Source organism: Herpailurus yagouaroundi, unplaced genomic scaffold (genome assembly GCF_014898765.1).
Source record: "Herpailurus yagouaroundi ecotype Mexico unplaced genomic scaffold, PumYag 198, whole genome shotgun sequence".
Lineage (NCBI taxonomy): Eukaryota > Metazoa > Chordata > Mammalia > Carnivora > Felidae > Herpailurus > Herpailurus yagouaroundi.
The window spans coordinates 16,999,887-17,017,808 of NW_024412429.1; the positions used below are offsets into that span (position 1 = coordinate 16,999,887).

At 46.9% G+C, this 17,922-nt stretch overlaps 1 pseudogene; it reads left to right on the forward strand.

The window, feature by feature from the left end:
- The first annotated feature begins 1,096 nt into the window (after nt 1–1,096).
- On the forward strand, nt 1,097–1,245 carry LOC121013495 (uncharacterized; annotated as a pseudogene).
- Nucleotides 1,246–17,922: the final 16,677 nt, after the last annotated feature.

Sequence of the window (17,922 nt, forward strand, 5' to 3'; positions counted from 1 at the left end):
CACCCCTCCCCCAGAAAGGAGATATGTAACAATCTGTGTTGCTGTATTTTTTTTTACTAACTTTTAAAATTCCAACTGTGCTGTCTTAATACTAATAGAATCGTAAAACTCCCAAGAAAGCAAATCACTGCATTTCTCTCACGGAGTACAGTCCTGAGGAAAATGAGGAAATCTGCAAAATGAGAGAGTGTGGACCAGATGATCTCCAAGATTTCCTCTAGCAAATACTCTTCTGCACCTTCTCTTCCCTACCAATTTGGATGCTGAAGTAGAAGACGCAGGTGCATGGGCAGGAAGTAAATCCAGTGGGTTTGAATGCACTGTATGTTGGAATTAGTCTCAAAGCATCAACTGGAGAGTTTGCTAACTGAAAAAATAAGTTGCCACGTCTCACTTGTGGAGATCCTAATTTAGGAAATCAGGCATGAGGTCCAGTGTATTTTAAAAAAACCATTTTTTTTTTTTTTTTGTATTTTAAAATAAACTCCAGGGGCGCCTGGGTGGCGCAGTCGGTTAAGCGTCCGACTTCAGCCAGGTCACGATCTCGCGGTCCGTGAGTTCGAGCCCCGCGTCAGGCTCTGGGCTGATGGCTCGGAGCCTAGAGCCTGTTTCGGATTCTGTGTCTCCCTCTCTCTCTGCCCCTCCCCCGTTCATGCTCTGTCTCTCTCTGTCCCAAAAATAAATAATAAAAAAAAAAAACATTGAAAAAAATAAAAAATAAAAAAAATAAACTCCACAGGTAATTCTGATGAGCAACAAAGTTTAGGAACTTCTGGATTTGTATGATAATTGACAGTAATAACGTAGGTGAAAACCAAAATGCAGGTTAAAACAATCAATTTAAATACCAAAGAGGAAAATAATATTAGTCTGTTTCAATGGATTTAGTAAATGTATAGAATACAAGACAGCACAAGCTGGCTTTTTCCAAAGGCTGTATCCAAAAACAAGAGTCTTTCAAAGGGTGTATTCCTTAAATATTCATCAAAATGCAAGTTTCAGCAAACCCAAAGTCAGAGCTACAGTATACCCAAATACATAACTTTGACTAGCAACCAGGGGTTAGCAAGTTCTCTTTAAGACTTTTGAATAACATATCGCTTCTCAGCCTTTTGGCTAGGATCAAGTGTAATACTTTTGAATAACCTAACATAGCTCTTTATCTGATGTCCCTAAATTAAGACATTTTAGAATAAAGGACATCTTTGCAAGCAATGTATTACTTCTGGATTAAAAATAATTCAACCAATACTTTCCCCATTCAAAAAAAAGGAATACATGTTTTATTACTATCTATATCATTAGTAGAAAAACCTCTCAATAAAACTATAGAATTTGAAGCATGCATAAAGTATGATGTCACTTGTCTTCGCCTTTACATTAGACATAGCAATATTCATAATTTCTTTACATCTCAATTTTCCTGAAAATAATAGAAATTTCTTAATTAACACAGAAAGGGATCATTAGAAAACAAGAACTAAAAACTGCTTTTGAAAAAACAAGTAAAACTTTTTGTTTCAACATATATTTTTCTAGGGGTGCCTGGGTGGCTCAGTCGGTTGAGCGTCCGATTTTGGCTCAGGTCATGATCTCACGGTTCGTGAGTTTGAACCCGGCGTTGGGCTCTGTGCTGATGGCTCAGAGCCTGGAGCCTGCCTCAGATTCTGTGTCTCCCTCTCTCTCTGCTCCTCCCCCACTTGCACTCTGTCTTTCTCTGCCTCAAAAATAAAATAAACATTAAAAAAATTTTTTTTTAAACATATTTTTCTAGCTTTTGTATTAGTGGTCATTGCTATATAGTAAATCACACCAAAATGCGGTGACTTAAAACAATATGCATTTACAGTCTCACAGTTTCTGTGAATCACAATTCTGGAAGTGACTTGACTGGGTGGCTCTGACTCAGGGTCTCACACAAGGTTGCAGCCAGGGCTGCAAGATGGCGGCCAGGGCTGCAGTCATCTGAAGGTTTGACTGGGGCTGGAGGATCCGCTTTCAAGTTTGTCACTCATATGCCTGGTTGTTAGTCCTGGTTGTTGGCAGAAGGTCCTAACTTCTTGCATTGATCTCTCCATGGGGCTCCCTGAGTGTCCTCACAACAAGGCAGCTGGCTTCTTCCAAAATGGGTGATCCAAAAGAAAACAAGACAGAAGCAGCAAGGGCTTTTGTGACCCAACATTGGAAGTCACACTATGTGATTTCCATAGTGTCCTATTGGTGGCACAGGCCAGCCTTCTTCAATGTGGAAGGGGACTTAAAAGGGTGTGAATATCAGGAGGCAAGAATCACAGGGGACAGGGAGGGGCATCATGAAGACTTGTTACCACACTGCTTGAAACTAACATCAGACCTCAATAAAAAACTTTATTTTATTGGGTCTAAAATAGCATTGACTATGGAATGCCTGGGTGACTCAGTCAGTTGAGTGACTCTTGATTTCGGCTCAGGTCATGATACCAGGGTCATGGGACTGAGCCCCATGTCGGGCTCCACAGTTAGCATGGAGCCTGCTTAAGATTCTCTCTCTCTCTCTCTCTCTCTCTCTCTCTCTCTCTTTCCCTCTGTTCCTCTCTCCCACTTCATGCTATCTCTAAAAATAAATAAAATACAATACAATAAAATACAATAAAATACCATTGACTGTATAAGACATATTTTTGTTTTATGTAACAATAAGAAAGAAAAAATTGGCCAGTATTGGGATACTCTCCAAATAAAGCTGGTCTACCAAAGGCTATGCCTTCAGTGTAGGGGGAAATGAAAATAAATCTACAATACAAAAAGGAACAGCAGAAGACTCACAAGTCTCAACTTGCACTGGTGGGGATAAAATAGTCCCTTGAGAATTTGAACCCAAGCAGGTAGGACCTCCCCCAACTGAGACAATTGTAAATAGAACTATCTGCACATCCACTCTTAAGGGACTTGATTTCAATCCAGGATGAATGCAACTGGCAGAGGCTTTCTAATTTTAAAGGATGTTAAAATGTAGGAAGATGCGCATATTAAAATTAAGAAAGCACAGTAAGTCATATCAGTAAAGACTCAGGTAAAATGTACAGAAATAGTTTAGAGTCAGCATTCTTTAGGGCCAGCTGACAAAAATGGAGACTTATTTTTGAAAACAGAACAGAACCTTGGTCCATCTGCTGTGTTCTGTTGGCCAATACTGTGTCCTTTCTCACATCAGTTTCTTAGACTCAGCTAATTACAGAAGCAGAAAATGAAGCAAAAAGTTAAGATGGGAATCCGTGGAAATTGGATGAACTTTGAATTAGACCCACTGAGGTCCAGGCTTTCAGAGCTTTGTGACCTCGAGCAAGTGGCTTTACCTCTCTGGGTCTCTAGTCTTACGACCTTTGGGTAAGGTCCAGGCAATGATCTACCTTGCAGAATTGTAAGAATTAAATAGAAGTATGAAGCATCTAGCATGGTGCCTATCATATTTGCTCAACAATGATAGCGAGTTTTATGATTATGACTTACCAGTTCCTACGACTACACTCCTTTTATGAGACTTCTTTTCTTTTCTTTTTTTTTTTTAATTTTTTTTTCAACGTTTATTTATTTTTGGGACAGAGAGAGACAGAGCATGAACGGGGGAGGGGCAGAGAGAGAGGGAGACACAGAATCGGAAACAGGCTCCAGGCTCTGAGCCATCAGCCCAGAGCCTGACGCGGGGCTCGAACTCACGGACCCCGAGATCGTGACCTGGCTGAAGTCGGACGCTTAACCGACTGCGCCACCCAGGCGCCCTGAGACTTCTTTTCAAAGGCTGAACAAATAGGAGCCCTAGTGGCCAGGGAGGACTACCTTCCTCCTGCTGCTCATTCAGTAACAGCTGTGAATATTGATGGGGTTCTCTGTCTTAATTGCACATGGGTCCTGGACTTAAGTATTATTTCAGCCGCACCACCTATGCAGCCCTGCCTCCTTCCCACGGAACTGTAAAGAGAATGGAGCTGGTCATCAGGGCTGCTTTACTCCAGCCAAAAGGAGTCCCACTGAGTCTCCATCCTGGAGAAGTCACCTTCATTGATTTGGAGTGAATGGTTCTTCATTCTGCAAACATTTACTAAGTATCTTCTACATTCCAGACTCTAAATCAGGTTGCAAGCCAGTGACCTTGAGAGGCTAATAATCCTGTGGAGGAAAGAGCAGGGAGAATGAATCATGACAAGTGAGAAGTCCCATGAGAGATGTAGGTGGAGGTTTTGGGAACAACTAGGACACGTTGACTCCACCTGGCGAGATCAGGGAAGGCTTCAAAGAGGAGGTGATGCCTGGTAAACCTTAAAAGATGAACAGTATTTTGCCACATCAATGCTATTGAGGTCTTAGGGATTTAATACTTAACATTCATTTATTTTTTTCCCTTCTCGGGTATGGAATCAATCGAGAAATAACACATAACAGATAGATCAGTGGAGGTCAAAATCTCAGCTTTATTGCTGAGAAAGCCAACTGGAGAACACGGCTCTAGACCTATGGTCAAAAAAGGCCCAAAATGAGTAGCATTTACAGTGGAGAAACCTGAAACACACACCACAGCCAGGTGATCAAGGTCAACATCAGCATAAATCATGTGATAGCAAGTACCCGTGATATGATCGGATGAGAATCACACGTCACCTTGGGGGTCTTCCTCCCCCAAACCCACAACCCCGGTCTAATTGTGAGAAAAACCTCAGACAAATTCCAGTTGAGGGACTTTCTACAAAATACTTAACCCATCCTCCTCAAAACTGTCAAGGTCATCAAAACAAGGGAAATCTGAGAAACTGCCACAGCCAAGAGGAGCCTGAGAAGACATGATGAGAAACTTCAGCGTGGTATCCTGGGTGGGCCTGGGGAACAGAAAAGGGACATGAGGTAAAAGCTAAGGAAATCTAAGGGGACTTTCGTTAAGAAAAACGTATCGATTTTCGTTCATTATTTGTAAAAATTTACCATGCTAACGCAAGATGTTAATAATAGGGGAAAGGATATAGACTATAGGCGCATTTCTGTACTGTGTTCTCAAATTTTCTAAAATTTAATACTGTTCTAAAAAATAAAGTAATTGGAAAATCGAGGCGGGTGGGTTTCCAGTACCCCCCAGCCCTCCATCCAAGTGTGGACAGCGGGTGTATATTTGGGAACTGCCGAGCAGACCCCCTGACCCAGCACGGCTGCCCAGGACAACCAGGAGCAGAAACTGAATCCCAGAGACCTGAAGGCATTTCATTGGTTGGCCCCACCCAACTGTGGCCCACTGTCTGTGACCCCCCCCATTCGGGTCATGAAGGTGGCCTCCATGCAGGACCCAGGAATGTTTCCGAAGAGGCCCTGTGGCAAAGCAGTCAGCGCATGGGTGTGGAACGAAGCCATCTGAGCTCAAAGCCCGGATTTGCCACTTTCTACCTGTGCAACCTTGACAGGTTGCTTACCTTCTCTGAACCTCGGTTTTGTGACCTGTAAGAGGGAAACGGTAATAATATATACCTCAGTGGGCTAGAAGATTAAATTAGATGCTATAAGCAAGGTAGCTGGAACAGTCCCTGGTATACAGTAAGTGCTCAATAGGTGTAGGCTGCTATCGTTACTCTCATGGAAACATAAAGCCAGATGACTGCAAGGTCAGGGTCAGGTGCCCTCCCTGACGTTACAGTCATCTTGGTTGAGGACACCGGGCACCCAGGAAGCAGCCCCTACAATGGCAGGAAGTGAAAGGGAAGGGGTCAGCATGAAGGGGCTGCAGCCCCGGGTGCACATGGGAAATCGGGTAAGATCAGACTGGAGCACAGCTGGGCTTAGCCACACGCCGGTGAATGCTAGGACTCTGGACTTTTCTAGGGATCGACAGGAACTTTTAAAGCTATGGGAGGCAGATTTTTTCTGTAAAGGGCCAAGGAGTATATACTTCAGGCTTTGTGGGCCAAGGGGCGAAATCAAGGATATTATGTATCCTTGTTATATAACTACAAATAAAAAAATATATGTACATACATATATATAAAGCTATGCATATTATATAGACATATAGTAAGTTGCATAACAAGAGATAGCATTTTCCATTAACAAAAATGGATTCCAAGAAAAATCGCTGGAACAGCTCTTTTTGAACACGAAATAGGTATTTGAAAACAACCATTAGGTGAGCCTAGTGCAGTTAAATAGCCAAATTCCACCCCATCTCAATCTCCAACCCACTGTAAGCACGAATTTAAAAATGAAAACAAGCAAGGTAAATTGTGGAGTTCTTTGGTCTACAAGGTCAGCGAAATCACCCACATCCCCTAATGAGTTGGAACCCATTGCCTCAGATTCACTCTCCTACTGTCCCGCGCCCTGTAATTTGAAGCCTTTGGAATAGCGGGTAATAAAAAATAAAATGAAGTGTCCTCGTATAGCAGCAGGGGAGGAACCCCAAATGTTGCTGAGTTACAACTGCATCACTACAATTTATAACGCACCAAACGGTGGGCATGTATTTTTGAGAGAGAGAGAGAGAGAGAGAGAGAGAGAGAGAGAGAGGAACTGCTGGGCTGTTAACAGCAGAAAGCAGCCGTAGACCACACGTGGGCAAATGGGCATGGCCGTGTTCCAATAAAACTTTATTTGTGGATACTGAAATTTGAATTTCATATACTTTTCACATGTTGTGAAATGTCATTCTTCTCTTCATCCCCGCCCCCGGCCCCCCCCCCCCCCCCCCCCCCGCCATTTGAAAATGAAAACACTATGCTTAGCTTCAGGACCCTACAAAAACAGACATCAGGCTAGATTCTGCTCGCGGACCAGCTTACCCTCTTCTGGGTTGTTTTTTTAAAATTATTTTTATTTATCTTATTTTATTGAAATATAGTTGACACGCAATGCCTTTTGTCCCCGGGATGCCCACGCCTGTTTTAAAGGATGGTCCTAAATAAACGCTGAATCTTATCAACTCATCAGCAAGCGAACACATCTAACACCTCTTCCCTCCATGTTCTAGGGCTGATGGGCTCTCTGTCTCCAGAGCTCGGGAAACCCCTGCAGGCTTTCCTCTGACTCACCCTCTTTCTGGTAACATTTGCGGCATTTTACCCTCCCTTTCACAGCAGGTGCTGTCTCAGATGGCAGCAGAATGAAACTCAGAAAAATTCTCATCACTCTAAACTGAGGGCATCCCCGGCTCCTAGTACCATTAAGAAAGAACTACTTTTAGCCTCATGACTATTGCCGGAACTTAATGAGCTCAATTCAGTTGCTAGAACTCACTTCTACAGCATCCCCCAGCTATGCAAGGTGTTAACACTAGATGGATGCTCTGGGCTCCCCGCCTCCAGGAAAGGGACGTACAATGTGCTTGAAAGTGACATGAAGACAAAAGGATATGAAACACTAAAGAAACAACATGTCCACAGTTAAATAGTCTTTGATTTGTTATCGAGTTTGTCTGTACATTGAAAGGAGTTTTGAGGGGTGCTTGGGTGGCTCAGTCGGTTAAGCATCCAACTTCAGCTCAGGTCATGATCTCACGGGTCATGAGTTCGAGCCCCGCATTGGGCTTTCTGCTAACAGTGCAAAGCCTGCTTGGGATCCTCTGTCTCCCTCTCTCTCTGCCCCTGCCCCACTGGCACATGCTCATGCATGCTCTCTCTCTCTCTCTCTCTCTCTCTCTCTCTCTCTCTCAAAAATAAATAAACATTAAAAAGGAGTTTTAAAATGAGTAACAATAATCATAGGTGCCACCATTCACAAGTTGGTGTAGAATGAGGCATGGGTGCTGAATGAAATGGGGAGAGAACAGAAAATAAGAAGAGAGACTAGAGCACAGTCTCTTAGTGTCTCCTTAGTCAGTGCTGAGCCTCAGAACCGTCCTGGGGTGAGGACTCAGCTCCTTTGATGGAAAAGAAGACAAGGGCGCAAAGGCCAGTGGGTCTGCCAAGTTTCTATAGCTGGCAGGTGGACCTCATTGTCGCAGGCTGGCAAGGACAGATCAGACAGACTTCTATGAATGAACTGGCTGAAATCACAGGGTTTACCTCGGTTTGCACTGACAGTCTCAAGTTCCTCCTCGAAGTGGGCATTCGGTCGGGTACCCCATATAGTCTCGTGTACATTTTTGTCCAGTGTAACCGACAGCATCCTCTATGCTCTCAACGGCGTCCGGCTGAACATACATTAAATGGTCACCCTACTATTTGGCTTGTTAATGGAAGTAAAGAACTTAAGGTTCTGGACATGCCTGAGAGTAACTGCCAGGCCTCAGGGACAAAGAAGAGGGAAGGTGTCCCCAGGCCCACTGGGATGGCCCGAAACATGTGTTCATCATGCATTTGTTTACTTCATCCAGCTCTCGCCCAAAGTATTGGTCAATTGTAAAACAAAGAGTCTTGTTTTACACTCTGCAGCCATTTTCTTCATGCAGGCAAAGCTCATAGCTTGTGTCCAGACAAACCAGTTCCAGAGCGAAAGCAGACCAAGTGCAGACAACACCTTTCAGCACACTGGAACCTGCCCCTTGGAACAGCCCAGACCCTTCAAACAATCCTGGAGAGCAGTGACACCAAAGCCTGAAAACCCTTCCGCCCTTGAAGTTCTGGCTTGACGTTGGGTGCTCTTGGGGAAACAAAGATTAGAAATGTTTGGTGTTGGGGCGCCTGGGTGGCACAGTCGGTTAAGCGTCCGACTTCAGCCAGGTCACGATCTCGTGGTCCGTGAGTTCGAGCCCCGCGTCGGGCTCTGGGCTGATGGCTCGGAGCCTGGAGCCTGTTTCCGATTCTGTGTCTCCCTCTCTCTCTGCCCCTCGCCCGTTCATGCTCTGTCTCTCTCTGTCCCAAAAATAAATAAACGTTGAAAAAAAAAAAAAAAAGAAATGTTTGGTGTTGAACATACTTGGTGTTGAACAACAAGTACCTAAGTCCGGAAAGGAGAGAGTTAAAGGTAAACATTAAATAGTCCCCAGAAATACTCAGGTGATTACAAAGCATCCTGACATTCAGTCAATAAAGGGAGGAGAGATGGTGGACGATGCTGTTTTGAGCAGGTTTCCCGAAGTGTGAACCGAGGACTTCCTAGGGTGAGTGGAAAGACAGATTCCCGGTCTCCATCCTGGAATCCGAGAGCGAGGTCAGAGGCTACACCCATAAAGACCCCAGGCTATTCCAATACGCAACACATGCTTGAAAGAAACTGATTTAGAAACATATTTCAGTACATATACTCTGACCATTCTCTTTGTACAGTTTACACTACCTTGTGCTTGCTTAGTGGGCCTTTTTCCTGAGATTCCCTAAAGACAGATTTCAATTAATGATGGAAAGAATCAATCGATCAATCAAAAAGGGGCAAAGAGGAGGAAGGGAGGAAGGACTCAATCATGTGAACATCAGTCTCTTGAAGAACTTAAAGCTGCTCTATAATGAACAGCCCCTGCCCCTCAGATAACACAGCTGACTGGGCTCATGGGATTCAGAAGGTTCCCGTTGTAGGGTCCTGGTGGGTTACAGGCCTGATCTCTCAGGGGTCTGGCCTTCTGCTTGTCCTGTTTGCTACAATATGCCGTCGGACATCTTTTTCTACTCATGCCATGATACAGAAAAGATTGGGAAGCACGGAAGTTATTTCACCACAGACATGTATGTTAGCCTTCATGATTTTGCGCCAATTCTAATGTGTGGGGGGTGGGCACAGGGACTCCCCGCTGACAAGCAACTCTCCCACAACAGCTGTGTGTTATAGAATTCAACTCAATTCTGATGCTATCTACCCAGAGATAGCATCAGATCCCACAGGTTAAGGACTCAGTCCACAACACTGCCCCCCGTACCCCACCCCCCCCCCCACACACACACGCACTTCAAATGCCAATTGCAAGCCCGGGTGGCCACCTGTGCTTCTAAGTGACTGGCCATGGATTGGAACTTCCAACGACCCCCTCCTTAGATCCTACTCATTCGCTAGAGTGGCTCACAAAACTCAGAGAAACATTTCACCTGGTAGATTAACAGTGTACCATAAAAGGATGCGACTTAGGAACGGCCAGATGGAAGAGGGGCATAGGGCAAGGGAAGGGAAAAAGGGCACAGCTTTCAGGCCCTCTCTGGGCACCATTCTCCCTGCATCCTCCTGTGCCCACCAATCCAGAAGATTTCCAAACCCTGTCCTTCAGGTTTGTAGAGAGGCTTCATTTCATAGATGCAACTGATTAAATCCTTGGCCATCAATGATCGACTCAACCGTGAGCCCCTCTCCGGTTCCTGAGGTTAGGGGGCGGGACTGGAAAGGGTTGGCCAATTCCAGGGTTGGCCTCTCTGGCCAGCTGCCCCCATCCTTCTGGTTCTCTGGTGGGGGAGGGGAGTGCTTTCCAAAGCCACCTCATCAGTAGAACAAGAGATGCCTGTATTGCCCTCATCACTTAGGAAATTGCAAGGGTTTTAGGAGCTCTGTGCCCCAAACAGGGATGAAAACCAAATGTGTAATTTTTATTATATATCACAATATCACACCTCCTTCACCGGTCGCTGTCGGGTGGAAAGTGCCCTCAGCGTGCTTGCCACCGAGCGGGGCAAGGAAACAACGTTGTCCCGGCCGCACGTGTTTTTTGTCAAAGTCCAGCCATCAACACAAGCCTGGTTTATCACCAGAACAGATGGAAGGCTGCACGCCTGCTCTGCACGCGCACTTCAGAAAAGGCTGAAGCCCACAGCGCTAATCTGACCTGAATACCTCGGCTCTCGGGCCTCTCTCCTCTCCCCCTGCTTTCCTGCCGAGTTAACTTCTCCGGGGCCATGCTTCCTGGAGGCTTCCCCCCGGGTCAGCAATAAAAAGGAAAGGGCGGGGGCGGAATCCCAGTGGAGAGAACGAGAAGAATGGACCGTGCCAGGGCCGAGTGGCTGGTTTTGCCCCCGGCCCGTGCTTTTCTGCAGGTCCGTCTCCTCGGAAGATCCGAGAAGCCAGTTCACGGCAAAACCTTTTACGTCTCTGCAAACCGTGCAGCCCCGGGAGAGAAAATGGATGTGCTTGTTTGTTTTGTTTTGTTTTGTTTGCCCCCTCAAGAGAATCACTTTGAGACCAATTTGCCCTTTTGAGACGCCGAAGGGTGACTCTAGAAGAAGTGCGAGGCTATATTTAACCTCAAACCCAAGGCCAAACCCTAGCTGCCGCCGGGGTTGGCTGTTCAGCCTAGAAATCAGCTGGGATTGGCCTTCCCACTCACCCGCCACGGGGTCAAGCTAGGCCAGGCCTGGTGGGAGCCCGCTGAAGGATCTTTATTGATAGCGATGCTACAGACGCTCCTTTTTCCAGAGCGAGGGCCACGGCAGGCTAGCACACAGGCCCCGGCCTGTTGTGTTTCCCCTGGGGACTGGAAAGAAAGCCATATGCTAACTTTCTGTGGGCTTACATCGCAGAGGCAGAACATATGTCAGGGGAGTTGTGGAGATGCTTCCCGTTAGCACAGCCTTTGTCCACACACTTTTTGGAGCACAAAAGCCCTCATTAATTCAGCGCACCTCCTCACACCCGCCAGACACCAGCCAGCCCCTTGGTGATTCTAGCAGTTTCTTTGTTGACTGGAGAAGACTGTGGGCCTTTCTTCATACCTTCCAGACAGCGAGGGCCAAATGTTACCTATCACCATGGGCAGCAGCCTAAAAATTTGGGCTATACCTATACCAGTTTATATATATATATATATATATATATATATATATATATATATATATAAAGTTATTTGTAAAAAAAAAAAAAAAAGAATTTTCTCCAAGTGATGAAAGTTGCCAACGGTCAAGCGGTGATGTCTGCCCACTAACGTCTCTACGAGAGGAGGCATCCACATCCACATGATAAAACCCTCGCTCAGATAAATGCAGATCTGTATTGTTGGATTGGTTTAAGAATGCCATGACTGTGAGGGGCGCCTGGGTGGCGCAGTCGGTTAAGCGTCCGACTTCAGCCAGGTCACGATCTCGCGCTCCGTGAGTTCGAGCCCCGCGTCAGGCTCTGGGCTGATGGCTCGGAGCCTGGAGCCTGTTTCCGATTCTGTGTCTCCCTCTTTCTCTGCCCCTCCCCCGTTCATGCTCTGTCTCTCTCTGTCCCAAATATAAATAAAAACGTTGAAAAGAAGAAAAAAAAAATTTAAAGAATGCCATGACTGTGAGCAAAAAAGACGAGAAGGAGAAGTGCCCAAAATGTTACTGTGTGGTACAACGATAAGTTGTTTTTCTCCCTCCTCCTCTTGGACATATTTTCCAATATTCTAAGAAAAAGCATTTGGTACCTTTATCATCAGAAAAACGGAGCTGTGTTGTCCCGGCCCTGGGATAGCTGCAGACTCTACAACGCGAATCCGTTAACTTAGCGGTAGGTTCCTTTTTAGGGGTGGGGGAGGGCGGGCACGGAGGCATCGCTTCACGGATCCCGCGGCTGGAGTCCAACATCAAGAAGTCTCCCGCGACGTGGGTGGAGCTGCCCTCCCTCGGGAACCCTAAACCTACCTGGCCCTGGAGCTAATATGGACGCAGAGGCCGGCAAGGTGTCCCCCAGCCCCGCTTCTAAATCCTGTTAAAGGCAGGCTTCCGGAAACCTCCTTCAAAGTTTGAGAACCTCAACTTTAACGAGAGCTACCATCAACCATCCAGTCTTGGCGAAGCAGTCTGCGAACAAGATTTGAAGAGAAAGAAAGGGAGACCGATGGGCTGCCTTTGACCCATCTGACTCTGTGTCTCCGGCCCACAAACGTGGCCATCGTCAGAAATTATCGTGGGGCTTACCCCAGACGGGTTTAGCAAGTCATTTCTCCCAACTGTGGTTGCCTTGAGCACACACACTGGAGACAGCGGGCAGAGTGAGTGATTGGACCTTCCTGGGTCGATGTGTTAAACCACGTATGTTTCAAATAGGAAGCTAATGAGAATTTGCCCTCTTGCCAACTCCCGGCATTGGGCTTTAACAGCACAGACTGGACGGAGGAATATTCTAGATACTTGGTGCAGCAGAAATGGTCACTCGCTCTTTATTCCAACATTTTGCTAAGGACTTTCATATATTACAGTCATCCTGAACAGATTATAAGCAGATTTTCCCAGACCCCCTGCAACTAGTGTTTCCTAAGGGATTGGGATTTGCCATTCAAATGCACTCATGCAGCCTTGAATAAGGGACTGAGTTAAGTGGGGAGGGAAGCAGGGCTCACAGGCACGGTTTAGTTTTGCAGCCGACAGGCTTGATGGTAGGTTTTGATCCCAGGACCAAAGCTGGGACAGTGTGTCCCTGGAACCAGCATTTGCAATGGCTACTTCCTGATCCTTGGAGTATGACTAAGGGATAGGCCCTGGAGCCTTGCATTTGTTACGGTGGTTTACCAATTGCCCGGATTCCTGAAGTTCACTTAGTGTCGCTGTCCTGTGCACACATTCTCCTGTGACCCATTCCTGGGGGCCCAGCCTAGAATCCCACTCCTTTAGCGCCAACAATGCTGTAAGCAGCTAATGCCCTGCATTAAATCCCTTTCTACATAAAATAACTATAGTGGACTCTGAGGGCAACTGAACCCCAACTTTCAGTAGAGATATGCTGAAGGCCCACAATATGCCAGGCTCTGTGCTACCCGTGAGAGTATAGACATGAATTCATCTGTACTGAGCACCTCTTATGTGCCACAGATCACTCTGAGAGCCCTTTCCTTTAAGACCTTACTGGTGATAATTACATTCGGACACCCGTGAAAATAATGACAGATGGTACGTTATGATGCAACCAGTTAGGGCTATAACAGGAGATCTAAATAAAGTTATGGAGGAGCAGAAAAGACAGAGCAAGAGTTGGATAAGCCTTCAGAAGTGGGGTTCTACACCCCCTGAAGGGAACACTTCTATCAACTGCTCCTAGGCCTGCTTCGTTCTCTGCTTGTCCACCTGCTGGGGCTTACCACCCTTCACTCCAGCCCGGTTGGTCTTCTCCTGATTTCTCACCTCTCTGTCTTTGCTCATGTGACTCCCCAACACTGTGAGTGTTCCTCTTTGCCCACCAGAATTTCATTCCTCGTTCTCTGAATTCCTACAGCACTTGGGGGCCACACTCAGAGTTTTGCACTCGGTCCCTGCCATGCGGGGCCTAGATAGTTAGTAACTGTCACCAATCTGCTTATTTGGCCTCACCGGCCCTTGGAAACAAGGGACAATTCACTAAGTGTGTGACAGTCGCTGGATAGGCAGCTAGATGAATTTCATTTGTGAGTGGCCTCCACTGAGTGAGTCACCTGCTCGTTCTCAGGGCCCTCAACCTTGCTGTCCTGAAATGACACCCGCAGAAATAGGAGTTCAGGAAAAATGCAGGGACCAGTTTAAGGGTGCAGAGAGGACAAGAGAGGCAGGGAAAGGGGAGGGTCATACACAAGAAGGCAAATGCAAAAGCGAAAGGAAAACAATGCTTTGCGACTGGCTGGCTCAATCGGAAGAGCGTGCGACTCTTGATCTCAGGGTGGTGAGCTTGAGTCCCACGTTGCGTGTAGAGCTTACTCTAAAAAATAAATAAATAAACTAAAAAAGGAACCTTGCCTTAGCATAGACAATACTTTCCTGTCTTCATTTGGCAGTATTTCCATTCTAGATGGTACCAGTTTGACTTTCTAAGTACCCATTCTATGAGTCACGTTCGATTCTTTTGATGCTCACGTAAGGGTAACAACAGAGTCCAAGTTCCCAAGAATGCTCCCACATGAAAAACCCCAGCCTGTCATTTGCCACCCCCGTCGGCTACGGCTGCACAAGCCACTGGAAGTTTCCAGGCATTTGCTAGAGTTCTATCATCTCGGTACCAAAAACAAAACACTGTCCGTGCTTTTCTGTCTGCCATAATGCAGGAAAACCAACGCGCCTCTCTTCTTCTTGTGAGCTCAGAAAAATAAAATGTTTCTCCTGAGGACAAACTGGGATTTGGAAGGCTTTGCAGTATTTTTTTTAATTTACGCACCTTCACAAAGCCCCGTACAGAGCAGTACACTCGAACAATGAAGAGGTCTCGTGGGCAGCAGACCCGCATAGAGTATGAGCATGGGTAAATACCAACCAGCACATGGAGATACATGGGTCTTAAATGGGCCCAAGATTTTTGAACTTGGGACTCAGAGGCCCTTGCTTTCAACACAGAGACTCTTGCTCATGCTGTTGTGATTCTTCCCCGGGGAATCTTCCTAGACATCATTTATTCTAGACGCTCCCAAGACAGAAATAACTCCCTCGATGTTGGGTACGCCAGGAAGGCATCCCCTAACTCTTTGAGGCCACTGGAGACTTATTTATCACATGTTGCCGACGATCGCTCCTGAGAGTTGTATTCACGCACCAAAGGTGAGGTGGGACCCGTCCCCGCACGCACACCGGGCCCTGCCCACCAGCCCCCTTCAGATCACCAGCACGCCTCCCCTGACCCAGCACGCCTCCCCTGACCCGGCACTGGGCGTTCTCAGAGTCGGTCCAGGCAGCTATTTCTCTCATTTGTCAAATGACAAAAAGAAACAAAACAAACCAACCACCACCACCAAAACCTAGGCCCAGATGGCGTTAATACCCCAGCCAAGGCCACACTGCTGGATAAATTCCAGACCCTCAAGATCGTCAGGGGTTCCCCATTTGGATAAAGTCCAAACAGCTTAACAGTGCACAGGACGCTCGTTGTGACCTATCCAGCTCCAGCCCTTCCGACTCTTGCTGACTCCTCCAACCCTGCTGAAGTCGCTGATGTCTGAGACTCACGGTGCCCGTTCTCAGTGAGACGCTCGCTAGAACATCCTTCTCCAGCGTCCAGCCCTACCGCCTCCTATGCCTTCTCCTGGCTCATTCCCACTCATCTTTTGGGTCCCAGCACCTCATTCACTCCATCAGTTAATCCACAGGCGTTCTGCTAGTTCTTACCCCACACACACCACGGCAGGTGCCGAGGATACGGCAGTGAACAAGCGAACCTGGTCCCCGCCCACCCGGAGTTTGTGGCCCAGTGAAGAGACACAAACAGGCAGTAATAAGATTCTGAGATGCGGTGTGACAGGCTGTGTATTCAGGGTTCTCCAGAGAAACAGAACCAATAGGCAATAGAAGGGGTGTGTGTGTGTGTGTGTGTGTGTGTGTGTGTGTGTAAAGAGATCTATTATAAGTAATCGGCTCATGGAGCCAGTTGATTACAGAAGTGGGCAAGTCTGAAAATCTGCAGGGGGTGTTGTCAAGCCAGAGACCCATGAGAGCCAATAAAGTTGTTGTTGTCCAAGTCTGAAAGCCGGAGAACAGGAGAGCCAATGGTATGGTTGCAGGCCAACGGCCAGCAGGCTAGAGATCCACAAAGAACCAGAATTTCAGTTCGCATCCAAAGGCAGAAAAAAACTCAAGTCCCAGTCCTAAGACAGTCAGGCAGAAGGAATTTTCCTTTACCTGGGGGAGGATCGGCCCTTTTTTTTTTTTTTTTCCTGTTCGGGCCTTCAATTGATTGGGTGGGGCCCACCCACACAAGGGAGGGCAATCTGCTTTACCTAATGTACCAATGTAAATGCTAACCCCGTCTAAAAACACCTTTGCAGAAATACCCAGAGTGATGCTTGACCTAATATCCGAGCACCCCTTGGTCCAGTCGTGTTTATACAAAAAAGTAACCTTATCATATCATAATGCCTGTTGGCTTGCCTGCCTCTCCCGCCAGCCCGTAAACCGCTCAATGTTCCTACAGTGCTGTTAAGACCTTGCTCTGAAGTCACACCAACTAGGTTAATGTCCCAGCTTTCCTACTCTTAGCTGGATTCCTAGTCAAGTTCTCTAACAACCCTGAGGCTCAGTTTTATTTGTGAAAAGGGATAGCGATGGTTCCTACCAGTCTCACAAGAAAGTCATGAGGATTAAACGAAGTGATACATGGGAGGGGCACCTGGGGGGCTCAGTCGGCTGGGCGTCCAACTCGGTTTTGGCTCAGGTCATGATCTCACGGTTCGTGGATTCGAGCCCCACGTCGGGCTCTGGGCTGGCAGCACGGAGCCTGCGTAAGATTCTCTCTCTCTCTCTCTCTCTGCCCCTTTCCTGTTCGTGCTCTCTCTTTCAAAATAAATAGACAAACATTTAAAAAAGTAATACATGGGAAGTGCTTAGTGCTGTGCTGGCCCATAGTAGGTCCTCAGAAAATAGGGGCCATTTCTATCATTTCGTGGCTGAACTCCAGCAGCCAGCAGAACTTCTTGTATGTGACAGGCTCTCGATTGGACTTGCTCGGCACACCCCTGCTTCCCGTTTCTTGACTGGCCAGCAAGTCTGTCTGTGCCCAAGGGCATCTAAGGCCCTAACGTTGCACAGTTCCCTCCAGACAGGTGCAGCAAGAGGGGAAAGTGTCTGATCTCGTCTGAAGGAAGATGATGACAAGATAGACGGATATTTGTGTGAGACTGTGGAGTGCCTGGAGCAGCTAGACCAGGAACTATTCCCACCAGGTGACGAACGTGTTGTCTGGAGTGATTGGCCCTGTCCAGCTAAGATCTTCAGTTAACAGCAAGACTGACTTCAATCAGGCAGTTGATGTTCAGCCAATCACTTTTTTTTTTTTTTTAAGACAGAGAGAGACAGAGCATGAGTGGGGATGGGGCAGAAAAAGAGGGAGACACAGAATCCGAAGCGGGCTCCAGGCTCCGAGCCGTCAGCCCAGAGCCCGACGCGCGGCTCGAACCCACGGACTGTGAGATCGTGACCGGAGCTGAAGTCGGACGCTCAACCGACTGAGCCACCCAGGCGCCCCTGGCCAATCACTTTTGAAAGGAGGAGACCTCAGGATGGTCCACCAGTCAAACATTTGATTTCCACTTCAAGGAGAAATAGTAGTCAGCGGGATGACTCAACACTGGGCAATTTCATCTTTTTCCGTCAGTAAGAATGTTTCCGTCTTCCTCAAGGGCTTTAGAACCAGTTCCTTGTTAGGGTTAGG